General features: G+C 39.6%; 1 pseudogene; it reads right to left on the reverse strand.

Moving 5' to 3' along the window:
- Nucleotides 1–3398: 3398 nt before the first annotated feature.
- The window catches only part of LOC103348720 (RUN domain-containing protein 3B-like), a 43867-nt pseudogene continuing 24413 nt past the window's right edge, over nucleotides 3399–22852 (reverse strand).

The following is a 22852-nucleotide window of genomic DNA, read 5'->3' on the forward strand; positions in this document are numbered from 1 at the left end:
TATCCGGCGCCCCAACTGGGACTAGAACCTGGGGTGCCAGCGCCGCAGGTGGAGGATTAGCCAACTGAGCCACGGCGCCGGCCCAGGAAAAGTTTTTTTTAAAAAGAAATAAAGTAGCTGAATGAATGAATAAATGGGTTATGCAATGATAAAATTCCATTATTACATTAACACCTTAAAAGGGTCTGAGAACAAGAGATGATACCATGAACACTAAATGCTTGTTGTTTAAGCTGTTCAGTCTATGCTATTTTTGTTATATTAACCTGAATGGACCAAGACAGAGTTGGTACCAAGAAGTAAGGGTTCTGCTATTACAAATTTCTAAAAACATGGAAGAAGCTTTGGAACTGGGGAACTGGGTGGCACATATAGGCTGAAAGTATTTCTCTGTGAATGAAATTTTGAAGTCATTCTGATCAACCTAAAATGGAAATGAAAAACATAAGAAACTGGAACACAGACAATGCTTGTTAAAAAGTGGCAAAAAGGGGTGGGGGGCAGTGCTGTGGCACAGCAGGTAAAGCTACCATCTGCAGTGCTGGCATTCCATATGGGCACTGGTTTCTGCCTTGGCTGTTTCACTTCCAATATAGCTCCCTGCTAATGTGCCTGGGAAAGAAGCGAAGGATGGCCCAAGTCCTTGGGCCTCTGCACCCATATAGGGGACCTGGATGAAGCTCTTTGGCTGCTGGCTTCTACCTGGCCCAGCCCTGGCTTCAAGGCCATTTGGGGAGTGATGCAGCTGATGGAAGCGCTCTCTCTCCCTCTCTCCCTCCCTACCTTCCTCCCTCTCTGTAACTATGCCTTTCAGACAGAAATTGTGAGCAATAAAATTAAATATTTAGCTGAAAGGATAACTAAACAAGGTGTTGAACATGTGGCTGGCTTCTTCAGGTTACTGATAGCAAAATGTAGGAAAAGAGAAATGACTTAAAGTAATAATTATAAAGCAAATAAGTCTATCTCTAAAATTTGGAAAATTCTCACTCTATCCATAATGCAAGAAATGAGAAAGCGTGTTTGAAGGAGATCACTCACTAAGAGCGTGCCCAAGTGACTATTTGATAAGGAGATTAGAAGAGATGAGAACCACGAACTGAATCAACCATCCCAAGGAAAACCAACAATGGAGATGGGATTATGCTGCCGTAAATACTGCCAGATGAGACTGAAACAGAGAAAATGGGGCTAAATGAAAGAATACTATCATACTTCTCACACCTCACATGGACAGATCATAAAACTATTTGGCTGCTGCTATGGTTTTAATGTGTCCCTAAAAATCTATGTATTGAAACTTAATGGCTAATAAGATAACATTAAGAAACATGTCCCTAAAGAGATGATTAAATCATGAGATCATGAGACTTTTTTTATTTTTTTGACTCATTGTACCATTTGAATCAGGTTACTTTGTCAAGGGAAAAATAAGACCACTAATGCATGGTACAAAATGTTTAATATACATGCAATAAGTATAGTACATCAAGGCAACAAGTAATATGGAAATATTGGCACATAATTCAGCATTCTTCTGGGGTGAAGATTGTGAAAAATAGACATTACCACTAAAATTGAAGAATGAGACATAGGCTGTTTCCTCATGCAAATGCTAACAAGCTATCTCTAACCAATGTGAAAGGAACTGTGTGGAAACCTGAATTTCACAGTAGCAGAGGAATTTCACACCAAGAGCTTGCAGAAAGGAGGAAAGGTAATGATCCTCAGATGTCATGTTTAAATCTGCACTTAGTAGCATGTTAAGTAACACAAGTTACTGTATATGTTGGACAAATCTGAAAAATTATTCAATCTTGGATTTCCTTCTACATTATAAAAATGCATGGAAGAAATTTAACATTTTTAAATTACTAAAGATTCATAAATGTCATAAATGTTGAGAGTGGACTATGAATGATAAAGCATTTAAACATTCTGATCATTCTTAGGAAAGATCAGTAGTGCTCAAGGCCAGTGTAAAATTTTCAAAGTTCTCATTGTCTATTTCTTCACTCCTTCCCAAAGTGTCCATTGTTCTCACTGTATTTCTTCCTTCCATCGCCCATGCTGGTTAAATGCTGCTTTGGATACCTCACTAACAACAATGTAAACAGATTGAGAACAGATTAAAGGTACCATTTCTCAAGAGTAATTGCATTTCTACAAATATTAAAGTCTTAAACTACAGATATAAAGCTCTGAGTATGTTCTGACATATCTAAGATAACTTATTTTCAGGGTGGTTTCCAGGCCTCCTTTGAAATGGCACTGTTTGGACTGTCATATGTAAGATTTGCCTTGTTACTATTTGTTATCTTAAATTCCAAATTATGAGACTAGGCTCTAAACATTGTAGAGAACCACCACACTCCTAAATTTCTAATGCAAAGAATGAATGTAAGTTTTTCCTGCCCCTTCCCAATGAAGTGCATTGTTTTAGGAGGAATATGCCTCTATATGCGAAAACTACTAAGACTGGATGTTTTATTAATAAAAAAATACCATATGAAGCCCCCAATCAGAACTGTGAGCTATTCATGTAAACAATATATAAAACTTCTGTGGCGCAACTAATCATGTTTTCCTCATATTATTTACTACAGAAAATATACTTCATACACTTTCAATATGGTAGAATTTTAAGGGACAAATGTAGCTATTTCAAAAATTGCAGAAAGATTTAAAATGGAGATATATTAGAAGAAGAAAATTAATTTACCTTAGAAGTGTACAAATTTTTAACATCAGTGTTTAAATGGGTCAATGGCATGATTAGTGATAGAAACTGGGAAACATACATGACACCATTTTTGCATACAAGAAAAAGCACTTTATGTCAGATGTATAAAATTTACTGTTGAGTATAGTGATTACCCACTGATCTCAAATTACCCACTGATTGATTACCCACTGATTCTCAAGTCTTCAAACTTGAAATCCTTCCTGATATACTTTTTAAACATTTGATCTAATTTTAAAGTGTTTCCAACTTTTGAGACATACTTGATCATATTTTTAGTAGATAAGCTTTTAAGAAAATCCTGGGAAAACAAAGATAAGTTTATTCAATTTTACTCATATTCATATAAAATACTTTCCCCATGGCCCTAGAAAATTAAGTTAATAATTACCTTTTTAGGCATTCCTACAAAATTTATAAAATGTTAAGTGGAATATTAAGCTGGTGCTAAATAATAAATGCTGAAGAAAAATTTAATAAGCCACTGTGAAATGCAGCTTGAGAACCTTCCCCAGATACTGAAAACAAGACACTTAAACATTAGGACTTAAGAAGAAATTAATAAAAATATGAAGCTAATAAATAGTCTGAAAATTCACTTACTAAAAAATGAAGCAAAGAAAATACATAAAGTATCTAAAATAAAACCTTGAATTTATTCTCTGGTCACTAAGATACACTTACGTATATAAAACATCAGTGGAAGGGTAAATATGTACAGTCTGCAATGAATTACTAGTTTGGAAGATCTATAAAATTTTTTAAAAGCCTTCTCATTTTTGAACCAACTGTTCTCATCCATGATGAATGGAGGCCCCACATTCTCTGGAGTCCTGCTTTCACCACCACTGCTTCCCAAAGTCCTCAGCTCCTCCTCGTCACTGCTGATACTATCAGAACTTTGAGTAAACTTCAGATATGGTGTATAGTCTATAACAGCAGGAAAGTGGCCGTCCAATCCCTCTTCCTTGGGCAAAAGCTGAAATCAATAGCATTGAGCTCAAGCAGCACACCAGTAAGCACATTTGCTTCCTCACCCAAAACAAGTGCTCCATCTTCATAACATCTCCTGATTGTTTTGAAGTCTCCCAGGGCTGTGGAGATATATTCGGATAAATGCTTCTCTTTGAGTACCACTCTGATCCAGGCTCTACCCTTAGCCCTGGAGGAACTGACGTTTTCCATATTTTCAATGCTGCAGATGCAGGTCTGTGAAATTTTGCAGCAAGCCACTCTGATATAATCCCAGAAGCTCCGAGGACTTTCATAGCCAAACCAGGTGACTTGACGTTTTAGCCAGTGACTTAGGATCTGTAAGGAATTTTACCACAGGATGACTCATATCTTTAATCTCATCCATATCTGATTTAGATGATATTTAGATGAATATTTTAAATTCAGACTTTATAATAAATTACAGATTAAGACTTTGCAAGCTATCCCAAATAAAATGTATGTGCTTTTCTTTTTTTAAAAAAAATTATTTATGTATTTATTTGAAAGTTAGAGTTATAGAGAAAGAGAGAGAGACAGAGACAGAGAGAGTACTTTCATATGCTGGTTCACTCCCCAGATGGTGGCAATGGTCCAGGCTGGGCCAGGATGAAGCCAGGATCCAGGAGCATCTTCCAGGCCCCCAACATGGGTGGCAGGGGCCCAAGTACTTGGATCATCTTCTGTTGCTTTTCTCAGGCCATTAGCAGGGAGCTGGATTGGAAGTAGAGCAACTGGTTCTTGAATCAGAGCCCACATGGGATGCCAGCATCTCAGATGGCGGCTTTACCCACTCAGCCACCACGCCAGCCCCAGTGGATGTGTTTTTCACCCAATAATGACATGAGTTTTAGGAAGCCAGAAGCAGAACCCTTTAGACTGAACCTTTATGTGGCCCTCAAATTCACATGTTAAAATCCAAACCTGATGCAGTGGTTTTTGGAGATGAGGCCACTGGGAAACAACTAGATCCTGAGAGTGGAGGTCTCATGAATAAGATTAGAGCCTTTGGAGAAGATATCTAAATAGCTAGTTTCCCTTCTTTTCATTAAGTGAGGACATAGCGAGAAGAATTTTGCAGGAAAGTGGGCCCTCACTAGATACCAAATCTGCCAATATCTTGATCCTGAACTCCTTAGCCCCCAAAACCATAAGAAATATATATTTTATTTAAATCACCCAATTTCTATAATATATATTCTATACAAGTTTATCATAATATACAAATAATATTAGGTCAAAGGATAAAAGTATGACATATGTAACAGCTGATACCTCCAGTTGAAGTGGCCATTAAGATGCTGGATACTCCAAATGTTATGTATATTTTTAGTGATACTAGAGCTGTATCTGTCACAAGTCCTATATCAAAAGTAGCTGTTTAGACAAACATGATTTGTTATAAGAGAGCCTTGGCCAAAGGCCATGTGGTGACTTGCACAATAAAGTATTTGGCTTGCCCTGTGAGAGGTCTGGCCTTTGGTTTCTGGCAAGTAATCTATGTCATATATGATAGATCTGTCCTTGTTTAGAGCAGGAACTGGATAGGGTGGGACCAGTCACACCCAACTGTCCTAGGATGGACACCAGCTATGCCAGAAAGCCCAGTAATTTAATTGAGGGTGGGAGTTTTGGATCATACAGTTTCAGTCAATATAAAGGTTGAAATAAACCATTAGGGAAATCAATCAATCAGGCCTGCCTAAGGAAGTCCCAGTGAATACCAAAATTTGATAAGCTTCTCTGTTTGGCAATAGTCCATGTATATTAACACAACAGTGCAGGGAGGTAACACATCCTGACTTCACTGGAAAAAGACAATGGGAGATTCATTTGAAACCCTGCTGGAGTCTGCCCCATGTGCCTCTTCCTCTGGCCAACTCTAATCTATATCCTTTTCTGTGATAAACTGGAACTGTGAGTATAATAGTTTCCAGTGAGTCCTGTGAGTCTTTCCAGTGAATTTTCAAACCTGAAAGTGGCTTTTGGAAACACCCTATCTGAAATAGCTACCAGAAATGAGGTAGTCTCAGAGATTGTGCCCTCTGAGGATATAAGTTGGCCCTAACTCTTCATAATTATTCATTATTTTTGGATATTTGTTATTTTTATTAACAAATATATGAAATTCTAATGCTACATTATGGGATCAGTGGTTTTGAGTAAATATATTCTTTTTTTTTAATTTTAATTTTTATTTTCATTTTTTTTTTTGACAGGCAGAGTGGACAGTGAGAGAGAGAGAGAGACAGAGAGAAAGGTCTTCCTTTTGCCGTTGGTTCACCCTCCAATGGCCGCCGCGGCCGGCGCATCGCACTGATCCGAAGCTAGGAGCTGGGTGCTTCTCCTGGTCTCCCATGCAGGTGCAGGGCCCAAGTACTTGGGCCATCCTCCACTGCACTCCCGGCCACAGCAGAGAGCTGGCCTGGAAGTGGAGCAACCGGGACAGAATCCGGCGCCCCAACCGGGACTAGAGCCCGGTGTGCCGGCTCCGCAAGGCGGAGGATTAGCCTAGTGAGCCGCGGCGCCGGCCTATATTTTCATTATATTTATAAAACCCCAACTTAAAGCTCTCATCTAGGCATTACATTGTGGTGTCCGTACCTTATCTAAAATCCAACATAAAAGTTTTGGTTTCCCCACAGTAGCCAAAGCAGTCCTTCTTAGAGAATTTTGTCTGAATATATATCATACCAACAAAGTGAAGAACGAAAAGAGCCCAGGGGATTTGTAGCTATGTGTGAAAATATTCTACTGGAGGCACAGGTGAATGTATATGAAATCCTAAGACCTGGTTTTATTTTTTTGTTCATTTGTTTGTTTAATTATTTTTAATTTGTTTGGGAGAGAGTGAGGGAGAGGGGGAGGGACTTGATAGCCACTTGTTCACTCCCTAAGTACTCTGAATAAGTAGGGCCAGGCTAAAGCACGAGCCAGGAGCCAGGAACTTAATCCATGTTTCCCATGTGGCTAGCAGAAACCAAATTTCTTGAGCCATCACTTGACCCTCCTATTGACAGGATGCAGGTACCAAGAGCCAGAGTTGGCAATCAAATTCAGGTACAATATATGAAGTAAGCATCTTAACCACTAGTGTAAACACCCTCTCCCTAAGACCTGGTTTTAATGAGTAACTACAACATATAGCTGCAATTAGGAAAATTGCTATTGTGAGGTTCAGCTACCACACTGGCAAAGTAATGCATAAGCCACTGAGTCCCAAGTTAAGGTAAAGATCAATGCTCTGTACCTTGGACAGTACATTTTTTTTTTCACTCTTCTTAAGAAAAAAGCTCTCTGGAACCCTACAAGTGCCTTATGCACATTCACTTTCAAATTTTGCATTGTTCAGCCTTATTTGTTTACATTTCTTAGTGTTATTTTATTTAAAAGAAAACATCTACTGCTTTAATTTTCTTTAAACATTCTGTAGTAGCTTCAGAGGGGAAAGGTGTTACAGGATTGATACCTATTATGTAATTTTCTTATTAATCTGAACCTCTTCAGTACATATCTTCAAGGAATTGTGGCTTTTTTCTGTATTGTTACACACAAAAAAATAGTAAAGGCTACATCTAAATATAATATTACATGAATTTATTAATTTATTAAGAAACATCCATTCAATCTACATTTATTGGATCATGTACAAATATAATGCACTTTGTGAGTCCTCTAGAGAAGCAAAATATTTGTTCCCTGTTCTCAAGGAGCTTAGAGTCTAATGCAGGGAAAGCCATTCAGGGAGGCGTTTTTGTCCAACTACACTATCAGTTTAGATGGAAAAATTAAGTTTACCTTGAAAGGAATCAACCACTCTGCCCAGAGATAAAGAATTTTTGGTGGAACTTGAAGGAATGTTTAGTTGTTTGCCTAATATTATCAAGGAAAGAGATGTGACCTAGGCAGAAATAAATGCAAGAGACATATTCTAGGAGCTGTGACAGTAATGTTGAAGGCTAAAAGTCTGGGGGAATGCACTGAGGGGCAGAGTAGATAGAGCAAATTAGACCACCTGAGTAAACAAAAGATACAACTACCTTTTGTGATAAGCAGAGGATTTTAGCTCTGTCATGTACTTTCTCAGAGCTATTGAAGAATTTTGAAAATATTAGTTTCTTACCCAACATCGTTGTTTTTTAATTAATTTATTTATTTTAATGAATCGAATTATTTATTTATTTGAAAGAGGGGAGAGGCAGAGAGAGAGAGAGAGGTCTTCCATCCGATGGTTCACTCCTAGTTAGCCACAACGGCCGGAGCTGAGCCGATCCGAAGCCAGGAGCCAGGAGCTTCTTCCAGGTCAACAACGCAGGTGCAGGGGCCCAAGGCCTTGAGCCATCTTGTACTGCTTTCCCAGGCCATAGCAGAGAGCTGGATCAGAAGTGGAGCAGCTGGGTCTTGAACCAGCGCCCATATGGGATGCCGGCACTTCAAGCCAGGGCATTAACTCACTATGCCACAGTGCTGGCCCCCATCTTTGGATTTTAAAATGATAACGTGGGGGCCAATGCTGTGGCACAGCAGGTAAAGCCTCCACCAGCAGTGCCAACATCCCATATGGGCACTAGTTCAAGTCCCAGCTGCTCCACTTCTGATCTCGCTCTCTGCTATGGCCTGGGAAAGCAGAGAAGAGGGCCCAAGTTCTTGGTCCCTTGCACCCACGTGGGAGACCTGGAAGAAGCTCCTGGCTCCTGGCTCCTGGCTCCTGGCTTTGGATTGGCACAGCTCTGGTATTGCAGCCATCTGAGGAGTGAACCAGAGCACGAAAGACCTCTCTCTCTCTCTCTCTGCCTCAGCCTCTCTGTAATTCTGTCTTTTAAATAAATAAACAATTTTTTAATAAAAAAATGCGTAATATAGGGGCTAGCAGTGTGGAGTAATGAGTAAAGCCACCCCCTACCTTCATACCATGTTGGCATCCCATATGGGCATCCATTCGTGTCCCAGCTGCTCCATTTCCCATCAAGCTCCCCGGTAATGGCCTGGAAAAAAGCAATGGAAGATGGCTCAAGTACTTGGGCCCTTGCCACCCACTTGGGAGACCCAAATGAAGCTCCTGGTTCCTGACTCCTGGCTTTTGTCTGGCTAAGCTCTGTCCAGTTGTTGCAGCCAGTTGGGGAGTGAACCAGTGGATGGAAGCTGTCTCTTTTGCTTTCTCTCTCTCTCTCTTTCTGTTTCTCCCTCTCTCTGTGAATCTTTCAAATAAATAATCTTTTTAAAAAAATACATAGTGTGAAATAATATATACAAGATTATACTTCTTTTTAATCAAGAAAACATGGATTGCGTGAATAAATGAATGAATATCATTTCCCAAATCTCAAGGCCTGTTCCTTTACCAGAAAATGAAGTGTTAATTATTCTGAATATGCAGATATTTGATTGTTCTAATGATAATCACTTTATCATTCCTTTTCTAAGAAAAGAAGGGGAGAAAGAGAGATTTTTTTTTTTTTGTTCTAGTGGATTCAGGTTGACAAACCAGGACCCAATTTCAACAACTTAAAGACAAAGATTAAAAATCAATGCTGGATGGGAGTAAGATGGCAGAATAGGGAGGGAACTTGCTGCTATAGTCTAGGAGAAGACAATTTTTAAAAAGTATAAAGAGTGCAGTCTCGGGGAAGAGTTAGGAATAAAACATCAGAGCAAATACAAACTGGAGGGCATAGTGGACCTATGTGGAGGGCAAGGACATGCACAACCCAGGACCCCAGCAGCTGAGAGCCTCCACACCAGCATTGGAGAGTGAGGTGAGACTAGACTGCAGCAGCCCAAGCCACTGGCAAAAAAAGCTGCAAATAGAGCTTAGAGAGAATCTGGCTTGGAGCCCCATGGGGGATAGTATACCTGCCAAACAAGGGGAGCAAAAACAAAAGGGGGGCATATTTTCTCTCTCCCCAATCACCCTGCAACAGTGTCCTCTAACAAGCTGATAGAGAGCAGGTGCCATTTTGGATATACGAAACAGCTGCACCAGCTCAAATCCATGCCCAGCAACCAGCCAAGCAGATATTCCTGACTCTGGTAGGGAGAACAGACTGGATGCTTGGTGCTCATGACTGTAGGAGGCTTGTGTGCCAGGACTGAATACACTGAAGCTTTGTGGGAGGACTCAGAGTGTATCTGGGACATTGGGCAGTCACTGTGGGAGGCTCCACAAATCAGTTCCCCCTGGTTTGCTGGCAAGAGACATTGCTGAGGAATCTGAGCTTACACTGAGGACTGAACAGATCTTTTGTGTGCTCCTTGTGGCAGAGCAGACAAATAATATACCCACTGGGGCTAGCACCAAGGCACTGGTTTCCTTTGAGGAGAGAAGCTCAGCTGAGTCTATACCAACAGATAAGAACAAACCTCCCCTTTGATTAAAAAAAAAAGGGTGGGGGGAGATTTACCACACCAAACCTGGGTGTGTCACCTTAGACACACCCTTCACCCTGGAGCACTGGAGAGAACTCATTGGCCACACCCACCAATACCTCTAGGTATTCCATGAAAGCAGACACTCCACTAATCAACACAGACTTAGCCCAAAGATAAAAGCCACTACAGCAAAAAAAAAAAAAAAAAAAAAAAAAAGAAATCAATGAGTATCTCCACAAATGCCAAATAACAAATGAACCAATTTAAGAAACAAGAATAAGGAAGACAACATGATGCACACAAAAGAACACAACACTTCAATACTAGATTGTGAAGATGATGAGATTGGAGAAATGCCAGACATGGAATTCAAAAAGTTGATCTAGGATTACTTAGAAGTAAGTAGAAGCAAATGCATGAACTAATGAAATCTATACATGACATTAAAGAAAATTTCTCCCATGAAATTGAGATCTTAAAGAGAAATTAAAACAAAATCTTGGAAATGAAGAATTCAATAGAAAAAGATAAAAAATTCAATGGAAAGCCTTAACAAAAGAGTCAGTGAAGCAAAAGAGAGAATATCTGACTTAGAAGACAAAGCACAGGAAATTTTTCAGTCAGACCAAACACAAGAAGAAATTGGAAAATTAAAATCACTGTTGGTGATATACAAGATACTATCAAATGATCCAAAATATGCGTTATAAGAGTTCCTGAATGATTGAAAAAGAGAAAGGAATAGAAGCCTTATTAGTGAAATAAAGACAGAAAATTTCCCTAATTTGTAGAAAGAAAGGGAAATCCAAGTACAGAAAGCACATAGAACTCCTATTAGACATGACCATAAAGATCTTCACCACAACACATTTTAATCAAACTCTTCACAGCAAAACATAAAGATTCGAAAATGTGTACAAGAGAAATGCCAGATTACTATCAGAAGATCTCCAATTAGACTCACAGCTGACTTCTCATTAGAAACCCTACAGGTTAGGTGAGAATGGCAAGATATATTCCAAGTATTAACAGAAAAAACTGTCAACCCAGAATACTATTCCCTGCAAACCACTCATTTATGAATGAAGGTGAAATAAAGACTTTCAATGACAAATAGAATTTTTTTAATCTTTTTTTATTTTTTATTTATTTATTTATTGACAGGCAGAGTGGACAGTGAGAGAGAGACAGAGAGAAAGGTCTTCCTTTGCCATTGGTTCACCCTCCAATGGCCGCCACGGCCGGCGCACCACGCTGATCCGATGGCAGGAGCCAGGAGCCAGGTGCTTTTCCTGGTCTCCCATGGGGTGCAGGGCCCAAGCACCTGGGCCATCCTCCACTGCACTCCCTGGCCACAGCAGAGGGCTGGCCTGGAAGAGGGGCAACCAGGACAGAATCTGGTGCCCCGACCGGGACTAGAACCCGGTGTGCCGGCGCCGCTAGGCGGAGGATTAGCCTAGTGAGCCGCGGCGCCGGCCGACAAATAGAAATTGAAACAAGTTGTCACCACCCATCCAGCCCTGTAGAAGATGCTTAAGGATGTGCTGCACACAGAAATATGATTAAAACTACAAAAGAAGGTAAAGGAAGGAAATTTCCCAGTAAAAGTACAAAGGAAATCCAAAGTAAAGAAATAGGAATATTTATGGAAAAGTGGCAGAGCAAAGAAGTTACTTATCAATAATCACATTGAATGTAAATGGCCTCAACACTACAGTTCAAAGACACGGATTGGTTGAATGGATTAAAAAATAAAGCCTATCTATTTGCTGCCTACAAGAAACACATCTCACCAACAAATATGCACACAGACTGAAAGTGAAAGGATGGAAAATGATATTCTTTGCTAACAAAAAACAAAAACAAAAACAAAATAGAGCTGGTGTAGCCATCTTAATATCAGACAAAATAGATTTTAACACAAAAACTGTTAAAAGAGACAAAGAAGCACACTATGCAATGATTAAGGCAATAATTCAACAGGAATATTTAACAGTTATAAACGTATATGCACCTAAGTACAGGGCAGGTTGCTATTTAAAAGAAAAGTTAATGGATCTAAAGGGAGACATAGATTTCAATGAAATAATAATTGGGACCTTCAGTACTGTATTTCAGAAATGACCAGATCAATCAGACAGAGAGTCAGCAAGGAAACAGCAGAGTTAATTGACACTATAGACCAAATAGACCTAACAGATATTAACAGAACTTTTCATCCTACACTTAAAGAATACACATTCTTCTCAGCAGTGCATGGAACTTTTCAAGGATTGACCACATGCTAGGCCATAAAGCAAGTTTCAGCAAATTAAAAAAAAAAAAAAAAAAAAAAAAAACAAAACTGAGATCATACCAAGCATCTTCTTGGACCACAATGGAATGAAGCTGGAAATCAGCAACTCAGGAAACTCTAGAACATATGCAAACACATGGAGACTGAACAGCATGCTCCTGAACGAATAGTGTGTCATAGAAGTTAAAAGAGAAATCAAAAAATTTCTGGAAACAAATGAAGATGACAATACAACATACCAAAACTTATGGGATACAGCAAAAGCAGTGTTAAGAGGAAAGTTCATAACAAGTGACACCTACATCAAGAAATTGGAAAAGCACCAAATAAATGAGCTATTGATGCAACTCAAGGATCTAGAAAACCAACAGCAAACCAAATCCAAAACTAATAGGAGAAAAGAAATAATTAAAATTTGAGAATAAATCAACAAAACTGAAACAAAAATACAAAAGATCAGCAAAATTAAGAGCTGGTTTTTAAAAAATAAACAAAATCGACATACCATTGGCCCAACTAACAAAAAAAAGGAGAGAGAAGACCCAAATCAATAAAATTAGAGATAAAAAAGGAAATGTAACAATAGACACAAAAGAAATAAAAAGAATAATCAGAAATTACTACAAAGAGTTGTATGCTGTGGCTGGTGCTGTGGTGCAGTGGGTTAAAGCCCTGACCTGAAGCACCAGCATCCCATATGGGCACTGGTTTGAGACCCAGCTGCTCCACATCACAGCCAGCTCTCTGCTATGGCCTGGGAAAACAGTAAAGGATGACCCAAGTCCTTGGGCCCCTGCACCTTCATGGGAGACCCAGGAGAAGATCCTGACTCCTGGCTTCAGATCGGGGTAGCTCCAGCCATTGCGGCCAACTGGGGAGTGAACCATCAGATGGAAGACCTCTCTCTCTCTCTCTCTCTCTCTCTCTCTCTCTCTCTCTTTCTGCCTCTCTTCTCTCTGTGTAACTCTGACTTTAAAATAAATAAATAAATATTAAAAAAAAGAGTTGTATGCCAACAAATTGGGAAACCAAGCAGAAATGAATAGATTCCTGGACACATACAACCTACATAAATTGAGCCATGAAGACAGAAAACCTAAACAGACCCAATACCAAGACAAAAATTGAATCAGTAATAAAGACCCTCCCAAGAAAGAAAAGCTTAGGACTGAATGACTTCACTGCTGAATTCTACCAGACATTTAAAGAAGAACTGACTCCAATTCTTCTCAAGGTATTCAAAACAATTGAAAAGGAGTGTATCCTCCCAAATTCTTTCTATGAAGCCAGCAACACCTTAATTCCTAAACTCAGAATAGACACAACAAAGAGAACTACAGACCAATTTCCCTAATGAACATAGATGCAAAAATCTTCAAAAAATTCCAACCAATCATATCCAACAACACATCAGAAAAATCATTCACCCAGAGTAAGTGGGATTTGTCCCTGGTGTGCAGGGATGGTTCAATATTTTGCAAATCAATCAATGTGATACATCACATTAATAAATTGCTTAACAAAAACCATATGATTATCTCAATAGATGCAGAGAAAGCATTGGATAAAATACAACACCCTTTCATGATGAAAACTCTAAGCAAATTGGGCATAAAAGGAACATTCCTCAACACAATCAAGGCAATTTACGACAAACCCATGACCAGCATCCTATTGAATGGGGAAAAGTTGGAAGCATTTCCATTAAGATCTGGAACCAGAGAAGGATGCTCACTCTCACCATTGCTATTCAATATAGTGCTAGAAGTTTTAGCCACAGCCATTAGGCAAGAAAAGGAAATCAAAGGGATACATATTGTGAACGAGGAAATCAAACTACATATTTGCAGATGACATGATTTTATATATAGGGGATCCAAAAGACTCCACCAAGAGACTATTGGAACTCATAGAAGAATTTGGTAACGTAGCAGGATATAAAAATCAATACACTGTTAGGGCCGGCGCCGCGGCTCACTAGGCTAATCCTCCGCCTAGCGGCACCAGCACACCGGGTTCTAGTCCCGGTCGGGGCGCCATATTCTGTCCCAGTTGCCCCTCTTCCAGGCCAGCCCTCTGCTGTGGCCAGGGAGTGCAGTGGAGGATGGCCCAGGTGCTTGGGCCCTGCACCCCATGGGAGACCAGGAAAAAGCACCTGGCTCCTGGCTCCTGCCATCGGATCAGCGCGGTGCGCCGGCCGCAGCACGCCGGCCGCAGCGGCCATTGGAGGGTGAACCAGTGGCAAAGGAAGACCTTTCTCTCTGTCTCTCTCTCTCACTGTCCACTCTGCCTGTCAAAAAAAAATCAATACACTGTTAAATCAACAACGGGAGTCACTGTGCACATGCTCCCCATGTAGGATCTCTGTCCTTAATGTGTTTTACTATGAGAGTTAATGATAACACTACTAGTTGAACAGTACTCTAAATCTTGTGTGGATGTGTGGGTGTAGTCTGTTGAAATCTTTGCTTAGTATATACTAAGTTGATCTTTTGTATATAAAGTTAATTGAAAATTAAACCTGATGAAGAGTGGGATGGAAGAGGGAGTGGGGGATGGGAGGGCTGCGGAAGGGAGGGAGGTTGGGGGGCGGAAGCCACAACAATGCAAAAGTTGTTCTACATTTATTAAACAAATTAAATCCACATTTATTAAATAAAAAAATAAAAATAAAAAAGTTAAAAAAAATCAATGCACAAAAATCAACAACCTTTTATGCACAGACAATGCCATGGCTGAGAAAGAACTTCTAAGATCAATCCAATTCACAATAGCTACAAAAAAAAAAAATTTAAATACTTTGGAGTAAATTTAACCAAGGATCTCAAAGATCTCTATGATAAGAATTACAAAACATTAAAGAAAGAAATAGAAGATACAAAAAAACGAAAAATATTCCATGTTCATGGATTGAAAGAATCAATATCATCAAAAAGCAATTTACAGATTTAATACAATACCGATTAAAATACCAAAGACATTCTTATCGGATATCCAAAAATTATGCCAATATTCATATGGAGGCACAGGAGACCTCAAATAGCTAAAGCAATCTTATATAACAAAAACAAAACTGGAGGCATCACAATACCAGATTTCAAGACATACTACAAGGCAGTTGTAAAAAAACATCCTGGTACTGGCACAAAAAAAGATGGATAGATCAATGGAACAGAATAGATATGCCATAAATCAATCCAAGCATCTATAACCAACTTTTATTTCACCAAGAGCTAAAAGCAACCCCTGGAGCAAGGATAGTCTCTTCAACAAATGGTGCTGGGAAAACTAGATTTCCACATGCAGACATCTGAAGCAGGACCCCTACCTACAGCTTACACAAAAATCCATTCAAGATGGATTAAAGACCTAAATCTATTACCTGGTACTATCAAATTGTTAGAGAACACTGGGGAAAACACAGCAAGATATTGGCACAGGGAAAGAGTTCTTGGAAAACACTCCAGAAGCATAGGCAATCAAAGCCAAAATTAAGAAATGGCATTACATCAAATTGAAAATCTCTGTATTGCAAAAGAAGCACTCAGGAAAATGCAACTGACAGGTGGGAGAAAATATTTGCAAATCATGCAACTGATAAAGGATTAATAACCATAATATATAGAGATTAAAAAACTCCACAGCAACATCTTTACTTAATATAGAATTAATCATAGGTATATTAAATCAATTGAAAATGGATCCCAGTAAAAAATAAGAGTGGGAATAAGAAAGGGAGGAGCTATGCAGTTCAGCACACATTGCCACGGATTTATCCCTAAGGGTGAAACTAAAATCTTGCCATGGGACTCCAAATCCCATTAAGCTGGATGGTACTAATCTAATCTAATCTTATGTGATAAAATGATCATATTAAGTGTGGAACGGATCATATGGATAGGATTAAATGTCAAAGGGATCACATAAATTAGCTCTAGTGTCTGGTAATAACAATAGATGAAATTAAAATGGAGAAAAAGTTCCAACATAGAAAGCAGTCCACACAGCTGACTGACAAGGACAATGGCTAAAAATGACAAATGCCCTAAACAGTAATCTGGCCTCAGAATTAATCCCTAAGGCATTCAGATCTGGATGAAAATCACATGAGAGTATTTCAGGCATGAAAAGCCAAGACATAGTGGCAAAAACTGTTCTGCATGAAGGATCTCTGTGAGTGAGACCCCAGTGGAAAGAAGGGGCCATCAAAGAAGAATGTACTTTTCTCTGCAGGGAGGAGAGAACTTCCATTTTGCATATGGCCCTGTCTAAATACTGATGGAGTCTGTGGACTCAAAAGGCTTCCATAGCCTTGGAAGCTCACGTCAAGAGCCTTAGGTGGTCACTGACTTCAGAAATCAGAGTGTCAGTTGTTAAATCAACAACAGGAGTCACTGTGCACTTATTCCCCATGTTGTATCTCTGTCCTTAATGAGTTGTACTATGAGAATTAATGGTATAACTAGTACTCAAATAGTACTTTATACTTTGTTTCTGTGTGGGTGCAAACTGTTGAAATCTCTACTTAGTATAGAGTTGGATTTCTGTATATAAAGTCAATTAAAAATGAATATTAATTAAGAATGAAATGGGAGTGGGAGGTGAGAGGTGGTATGGGAGTCAGGGTGGGAAGGCAGAATGGGGAGAAGAATCACTATATTCCTAAAAGCTGGACATATGTGTGGGGAGCAACTCGGACTAGACTGTTACTGGAATTAAGACTTATTCTATGCATCTGCTCTCCCACAATATGGCGCTGGGAGAGGAGTAAACAGCTTCTATGCAGCTGCCTCCAGTTCAACCAATAAGCAGCAGGACCTGCTCCTGATTGGAGGAGAGCAGCGTACTCGGTGTGTGGGTAGCAGAGTTGGGATTGGTGGAAGAGGACTATAAAGGAGGAGAGAGACAACATGCACCAGGAACATCTATCTGAAGGAACACCTGAGCAGCCCCCGAGAGAGCCGGCCGGCGGTGTGCCGCTCCCCCGCGGAAGTGGGGAAAGTGGCAGGGGGAACCGCCCTTCCATGGAGGTGGAAGGGTCGGTAGCCAACCTGGGAAGAACCAGCAGCAAACCCAGGAAGGGCCGAGCAGACAAAAGAACAGCGCAGGGTCCTGTGTCGTTCCTCCGCGAAGAGGGGGAGCGACATAATGGTGCCGTGACTCGGATATGAAGCCTAGGCAGGGTTTAGTGTCGTTCCTCCACGAAGAGGGGGAGCGACACATATGAAATTTGTATTCACTAAATAAAAACCTTCTAAAAAAAGAAATTATGGGTTAGGTACTCTATGGAATACTACACACTAGTTTAAAAAAATGAAATCCGGTCATTTGCAACAAAATAGATGAATCTGAAAAACATCATACTTACTGAAAAAAGCCAGTCCCAAAGGGACAAATACCATATGTTCTCCTTGATCTGTGATAACTAACAGAGTATATAAAAGAAAACCTGTAGAAGTGAAATTGACACTATGAGAAGCAATGACATGAAAAGCTCTTGTCTTGACTGTCAAGGAACAGGTTTTTTTTTTTTTTTTCTCTTCTTGATACTATTTGTTGAATTCTTTACTTAATATAGAGTTAATCATATGTATAAAGTTAATTAAAAATAGATCTCAGTAAAAAATAAGAGTGGGAATAAGGGAGGAAGAAGTTTGTAAATGTTAAACTGTATAGTTCTGCATACATTCCTATGGATTTACTTCTAAGGGTACAGTTTAAAAACTTGCCATGGGCCCCAAATCCCATTAATCTGTATGGTAACAATGCCATCTTAAGTCTTAAAGTAATCATATTAAGTGTTAAAGTGATCATATAATAAGATTAATTGTTAAAGGGATCATACAAATAAGCTCAAATGTCTGATAATAATAATAGATAGAATTTAAAAGGAGAGAATGTTCCAACATGGGAAGCAGTCTGTTCCATGTCATAGAATGACAATCACTTTAAATAGCACTCACCTCAGAATCAGCCCTTAAGTCATTCTGGTCTGGCTGAAAAGCCCATGTGAGCATTTCAGGCACGGAAAACCATGACACTGTGGCAAAAAAGAAAATTGTCCTGCAAGAAGGCTCTCTGAGAGAGACCCCAGTGGGAAAAGGGGGCCATCAAAGAAGGATGTATTATTCTCTAAAGGGAGGAGAGAATTTCTATTTTACTTATGGTCTTGTCTAAATATTGATGGAGATTATGGATTCAAATGGTTTCCATAGTCTTAGCATGTCAAGAGCCTTGAGTGATCACTGATGTCATACATAAGAGTGTTAATTGTTAAATTAACAACAGAAGTCACTGTACACTCACTTCCCATGCAGGACTTCTCTTCAGTGAGTTGTATTATGAGAATTAACTGTAAAACTTGTTCTCAAACTGTGTGTGTGTGCAAATTGTTGAAATATTTACTTAGTATAGAGTTGGTTTTCTGTGTGTAAAGTTAATTGAAAATGAATCTTAATGGAGAATGGGACTGGGAATGGGAGAGGGAGGAGATGGGGTAAGAGTCAGTGTGGGCGAGTGGGTATGGTGGAAATAATCACTATATTCCTAAAATTGTATTTATGAAATTTGTACTCATTAAATAAAAGATTTCTTTGGGAAAAAATACTAATTGAAACAAATTGTGAAAGAAAAATGTATCAAAAAGCAAATCTAAATCACGTTTCTTTGGCTCTCAGATGATAAAATAAGACTATATTAGACATTTTTCAGTCTCCTTTGGCTCTTTTTTTTTTTTTTTTTTTTTTTTTTTGACAGGCAGAGTGGACAGTGAGAGAGAGAGACAGAGAGAAAGGTCTTCCTTTGCCGTTGGTTCACCCTCCAATGGCTGCCGCGGCCAGCGCGCTGCGGCCGGCGCACCGCGCTGATCCGATGGCAGGAGCCAGGAACCAGGTGCTTTTCCTGGTCTCCCATGGGGTGCAGGGCCCAAGCACCTGGGCCATCCTCCACTGCACTCCCTGGCCACAGCAGAGGGCTGGCCTGGAAGAGGGGCAACCGGGACAGAATCCGGCGCCCTGACCGGGACTAGAACCCAATGTGCCGGCGCCGCTAGGCGGAGGATTAGCCTAGTGAGCCGCGGCGCCGGCCTCCTTTGGCTCTTAAATTCTTTCAGAGCTAAAACAAAAAAAAGAATGTGTACTCAAAATTCATTAGTAATTTAACAAAAAATAAACAATTAGTGGAAAATAAAATGCATAGGGTTATTTTATGTTATGGACTCATCTATAATTTCTGAGGATAACTGTTGCAGTTGGTACTTTCACTGATGTTTGGCTAAGCCAGTTCTGAGATCTTCCTTCAGAAGTACTTCAGAAGCAGGGCAGCCCCAGTGGATCCAAGACCTGGAAAATGTATATGTATCTTCAGTGTTTAGTAATTTATCTTAACAGAAGGAATAAGATCAAGAGATTTGTTGTGTAACGCAGTGACTTAAGGTAATAACAACATATTGATTTTTTTAATGTACTTTGAAAAATTTATTTTTATTTTTAAGACACACAAAGAGAGGAAGGAGAGAGTGCTCCTATCTGCTGATTCACTCCCAATACCTACTTCAGCTGGATCAGGGCCTGGACAAAAGTGAAGGCCAGGAATTCAATCTGAGTCTCCCATGTGGGTAGCAGGGACTCAACCATTTGATCCATCATGAATGCCCCTCAAGGGGTACATACTTGGAAGCTAGAATCAGGAGCAGAGCCATGACTGCAACTCAGGCACTCTGATAAAGGATGCAGGTGTCCCAAATGGCATGTTAACCATTAAGTCAAACACATATCCCAACAGCTTATTGCATTCTTTAACATTACTGAGAGTAAATTTGGATGGGGACCTTTCTCTTTCTCTCTCTCTCTCTCACTGTCTGTAACTCTACTTGTCAAATAAATAAATAAAATATTTTTTAAAAAAAGGGGGGGTGGGCACGCCGTGGCTCACTTGGTTAATCCTCCGCCTGCAATGCCAGCATCCCATATGGGCACGGAGTTCTAGTCCCGGTTGCTCCTCTTCTGGTCCAGCTCTCTGCTGTGGCCCGGGAGGGCAGTGGAGGATGGCCTGGGTGCTTGGGCCCCTGCACCCAGGTGGGAGACCGGGAAGGGGCACCTGGCTCCTGGCTTCGGATCGGTGCAGTGCCGGCTGTGGCAGCCATTTGGGGAGTGAACCAGCAGAGGGAAGACCTTTCTCTCTGTCTCTCTCTCTCACTGTGACTCTACCTGTCAAAAAAATTTTTTTTGATGGGGGTCAGCACTGTGCCATAATAGGCTGGGCCTCAGCCTGTCACACCAGCATCCCAAATGGGTGCCGGTTTGATTCCTGGCTGCTTCACTTCCCATCCAGCTCCTTGCTGGTGACCTGGGTGGGCAGTAGAGGATGGCCAAGTGCTTGACCTCCTGCCACTCATGTGTAAGTCCTGGAAGAATCTTCTGGCTCTCGGCTTCAGATCAGCCCAGCTCTGGCTGTTGTGGCCTTTTGGGGAGTGGACTAGCAGACGGAGGACCTCTCTCTCTGTCTCTCCTTCCATCTGTCTGTAACTCTGCAACTCAAATAAATAAATAAATCTTTAAAAAATATATACATGATAAATATATACAATTTTACTTGTCAATTTAAATGAGTAGCTAAATTCTGATTTATCTTAAAAATTCATGTAAGTTTGTCAACCTACATCATGGCATAATTAGGAATATTTTTATCAATTATTTATTAGACAATAAAATCAATATTTTGGGAAAATGTGTTCTGTTTCTCTTATACCTTCTAACATTCCTACTTCCATGTCAACACACATACTCTCTCACACACATACATACCAACCTCTGCCTCAGAGTTTACTTACTAATCAGTCTGCTCAGACCTGCTTTTTGGCTGTGCACATAGCCTGATGGCCTCTGCCAAAGTGGCTTACTCCTGTTACTCTGACCATGTAAGTCTTTTCTCATCTGTCCATTAACTTTCTTTGATAATTGCAACATGACACTCCTTTTCTTTTCCAGCAAGGCTCTGGCTGTGAATCACATCTGTACGGAAACAGCCACACTCCTCCATTATTATGCACCCAGCCCAGTGTTGCCTTCTTCTTCTTTTAAACATATGGCCTCACTGCCCCTCAACCCTTTTCTAACTCTTATTGTCCATTCTTTCATCAAAGTTCATTTTTGCTTGACAGTGTCTCTCAAAATGCATAGGGGTTAAATTCTTTGATGATTCTTCCTTATTTTAGATTTATTTTTCATTTGCTCTAGATTCAAAGTTTAGTGACTTTTTCACATGGTTTTTCTTGAACTGTGCTTTTTAACCTATTTTAATTGTCTGATGAATGGCAAGTTTTCTTCAGTGAAACCTTTCTCTTCAACTGGCATCTAGCTTAAGTGAAATAGAAGTGAATACTGCTAGATATTAAAACACAAGAAACTATTTTTTTTGCTGATGGAAATAACGACAAAGTATGAGATTCAGTCCACATTGAAACTATATTTTCTTGGTTTTGTTTTTTTATTTCTGCAACATGAAAAAATGTTCTCTGTTATGATCTATGTTCTCATTCACTTGGCTTTTATAAATTGTTTAGTTGCCCACTATTTATTAACACACTTATCAAGAAAATAATAAATCCACAGAACTGTATTTGCACCCCTAGTAAAATTATTTGTATTGTGTCATGTGTACGTGTGTGACCTAGGATAAGTTACTTAGCTTCTATGAGCCTTACGTTTTCTCATTTGCAAATGGGAAATAAGATCTATCTGACAGTGATTTGAATAAAACAGAGTCAAAGGTAATGAGAAAAGCAGCAAGGTTACTGCCTGGAATATCTTAAGTGTTCAATAATTGTTAGTTTCTTTCTGCCTTTTTTTCCAATGAAGCTATTTTTCAATGTAGCAAATTTAGGTTCTAACAAAATACTTTTATCACTATCTTCAAATTTCATGAATAAATAACTCCATGATTATTTTAATATTGATCTTTTAAAATGACTAGCAAAGAAAAATAAGGTTTTAAAATTAATTTTGAATATATCAGAGTTTTTAACACACTGCTATCAAAGGCCCAGATGTGCACCATATGAGTTGATGAAAATGTACATAGGAAGTTGTGATAAAAGCTTTTCTTTTTAGTCTACCATATCTTAAATTCAAGGTTACTCTTACACAGCTGGTATAAATTAAATATAATATTTTGAGTTCCATCAAAAGTGACCCAGGAAATATGGCAAAGTTGAATAAAGAATTGGGAATATTTCCTCCTGGTACATGGTGAAGTTAGACTGGGATTTTGTATTGCTACAGCATCTCTTCAATATGGAAAAGATACTACAATCTGAGAAAATACTCTGGACATTACAAATTGCACTAAAGACAGACTTTTTTGATCATCTACTATCTCTTTTAGAACACACACACACACACATCCGAAACACATTCCACACACATTTTGCTGCATATACCTCTAAGAGTGCC

Source organism: Oryctolagus cuniculus, chromosome 3 (genome assembly GCF_964237555.1).
Source record: "Oryctolagus cuniculus chromosome 3, mOryCun1.1, whole genome shotgun sequence".
Taxonomy (NCBI): Eukaryota; Metazoa; Chordata; class Mammalia; order Lagomorpha; family Leporidae; genus Oryctolagus; species Oryctolagus cuniculus.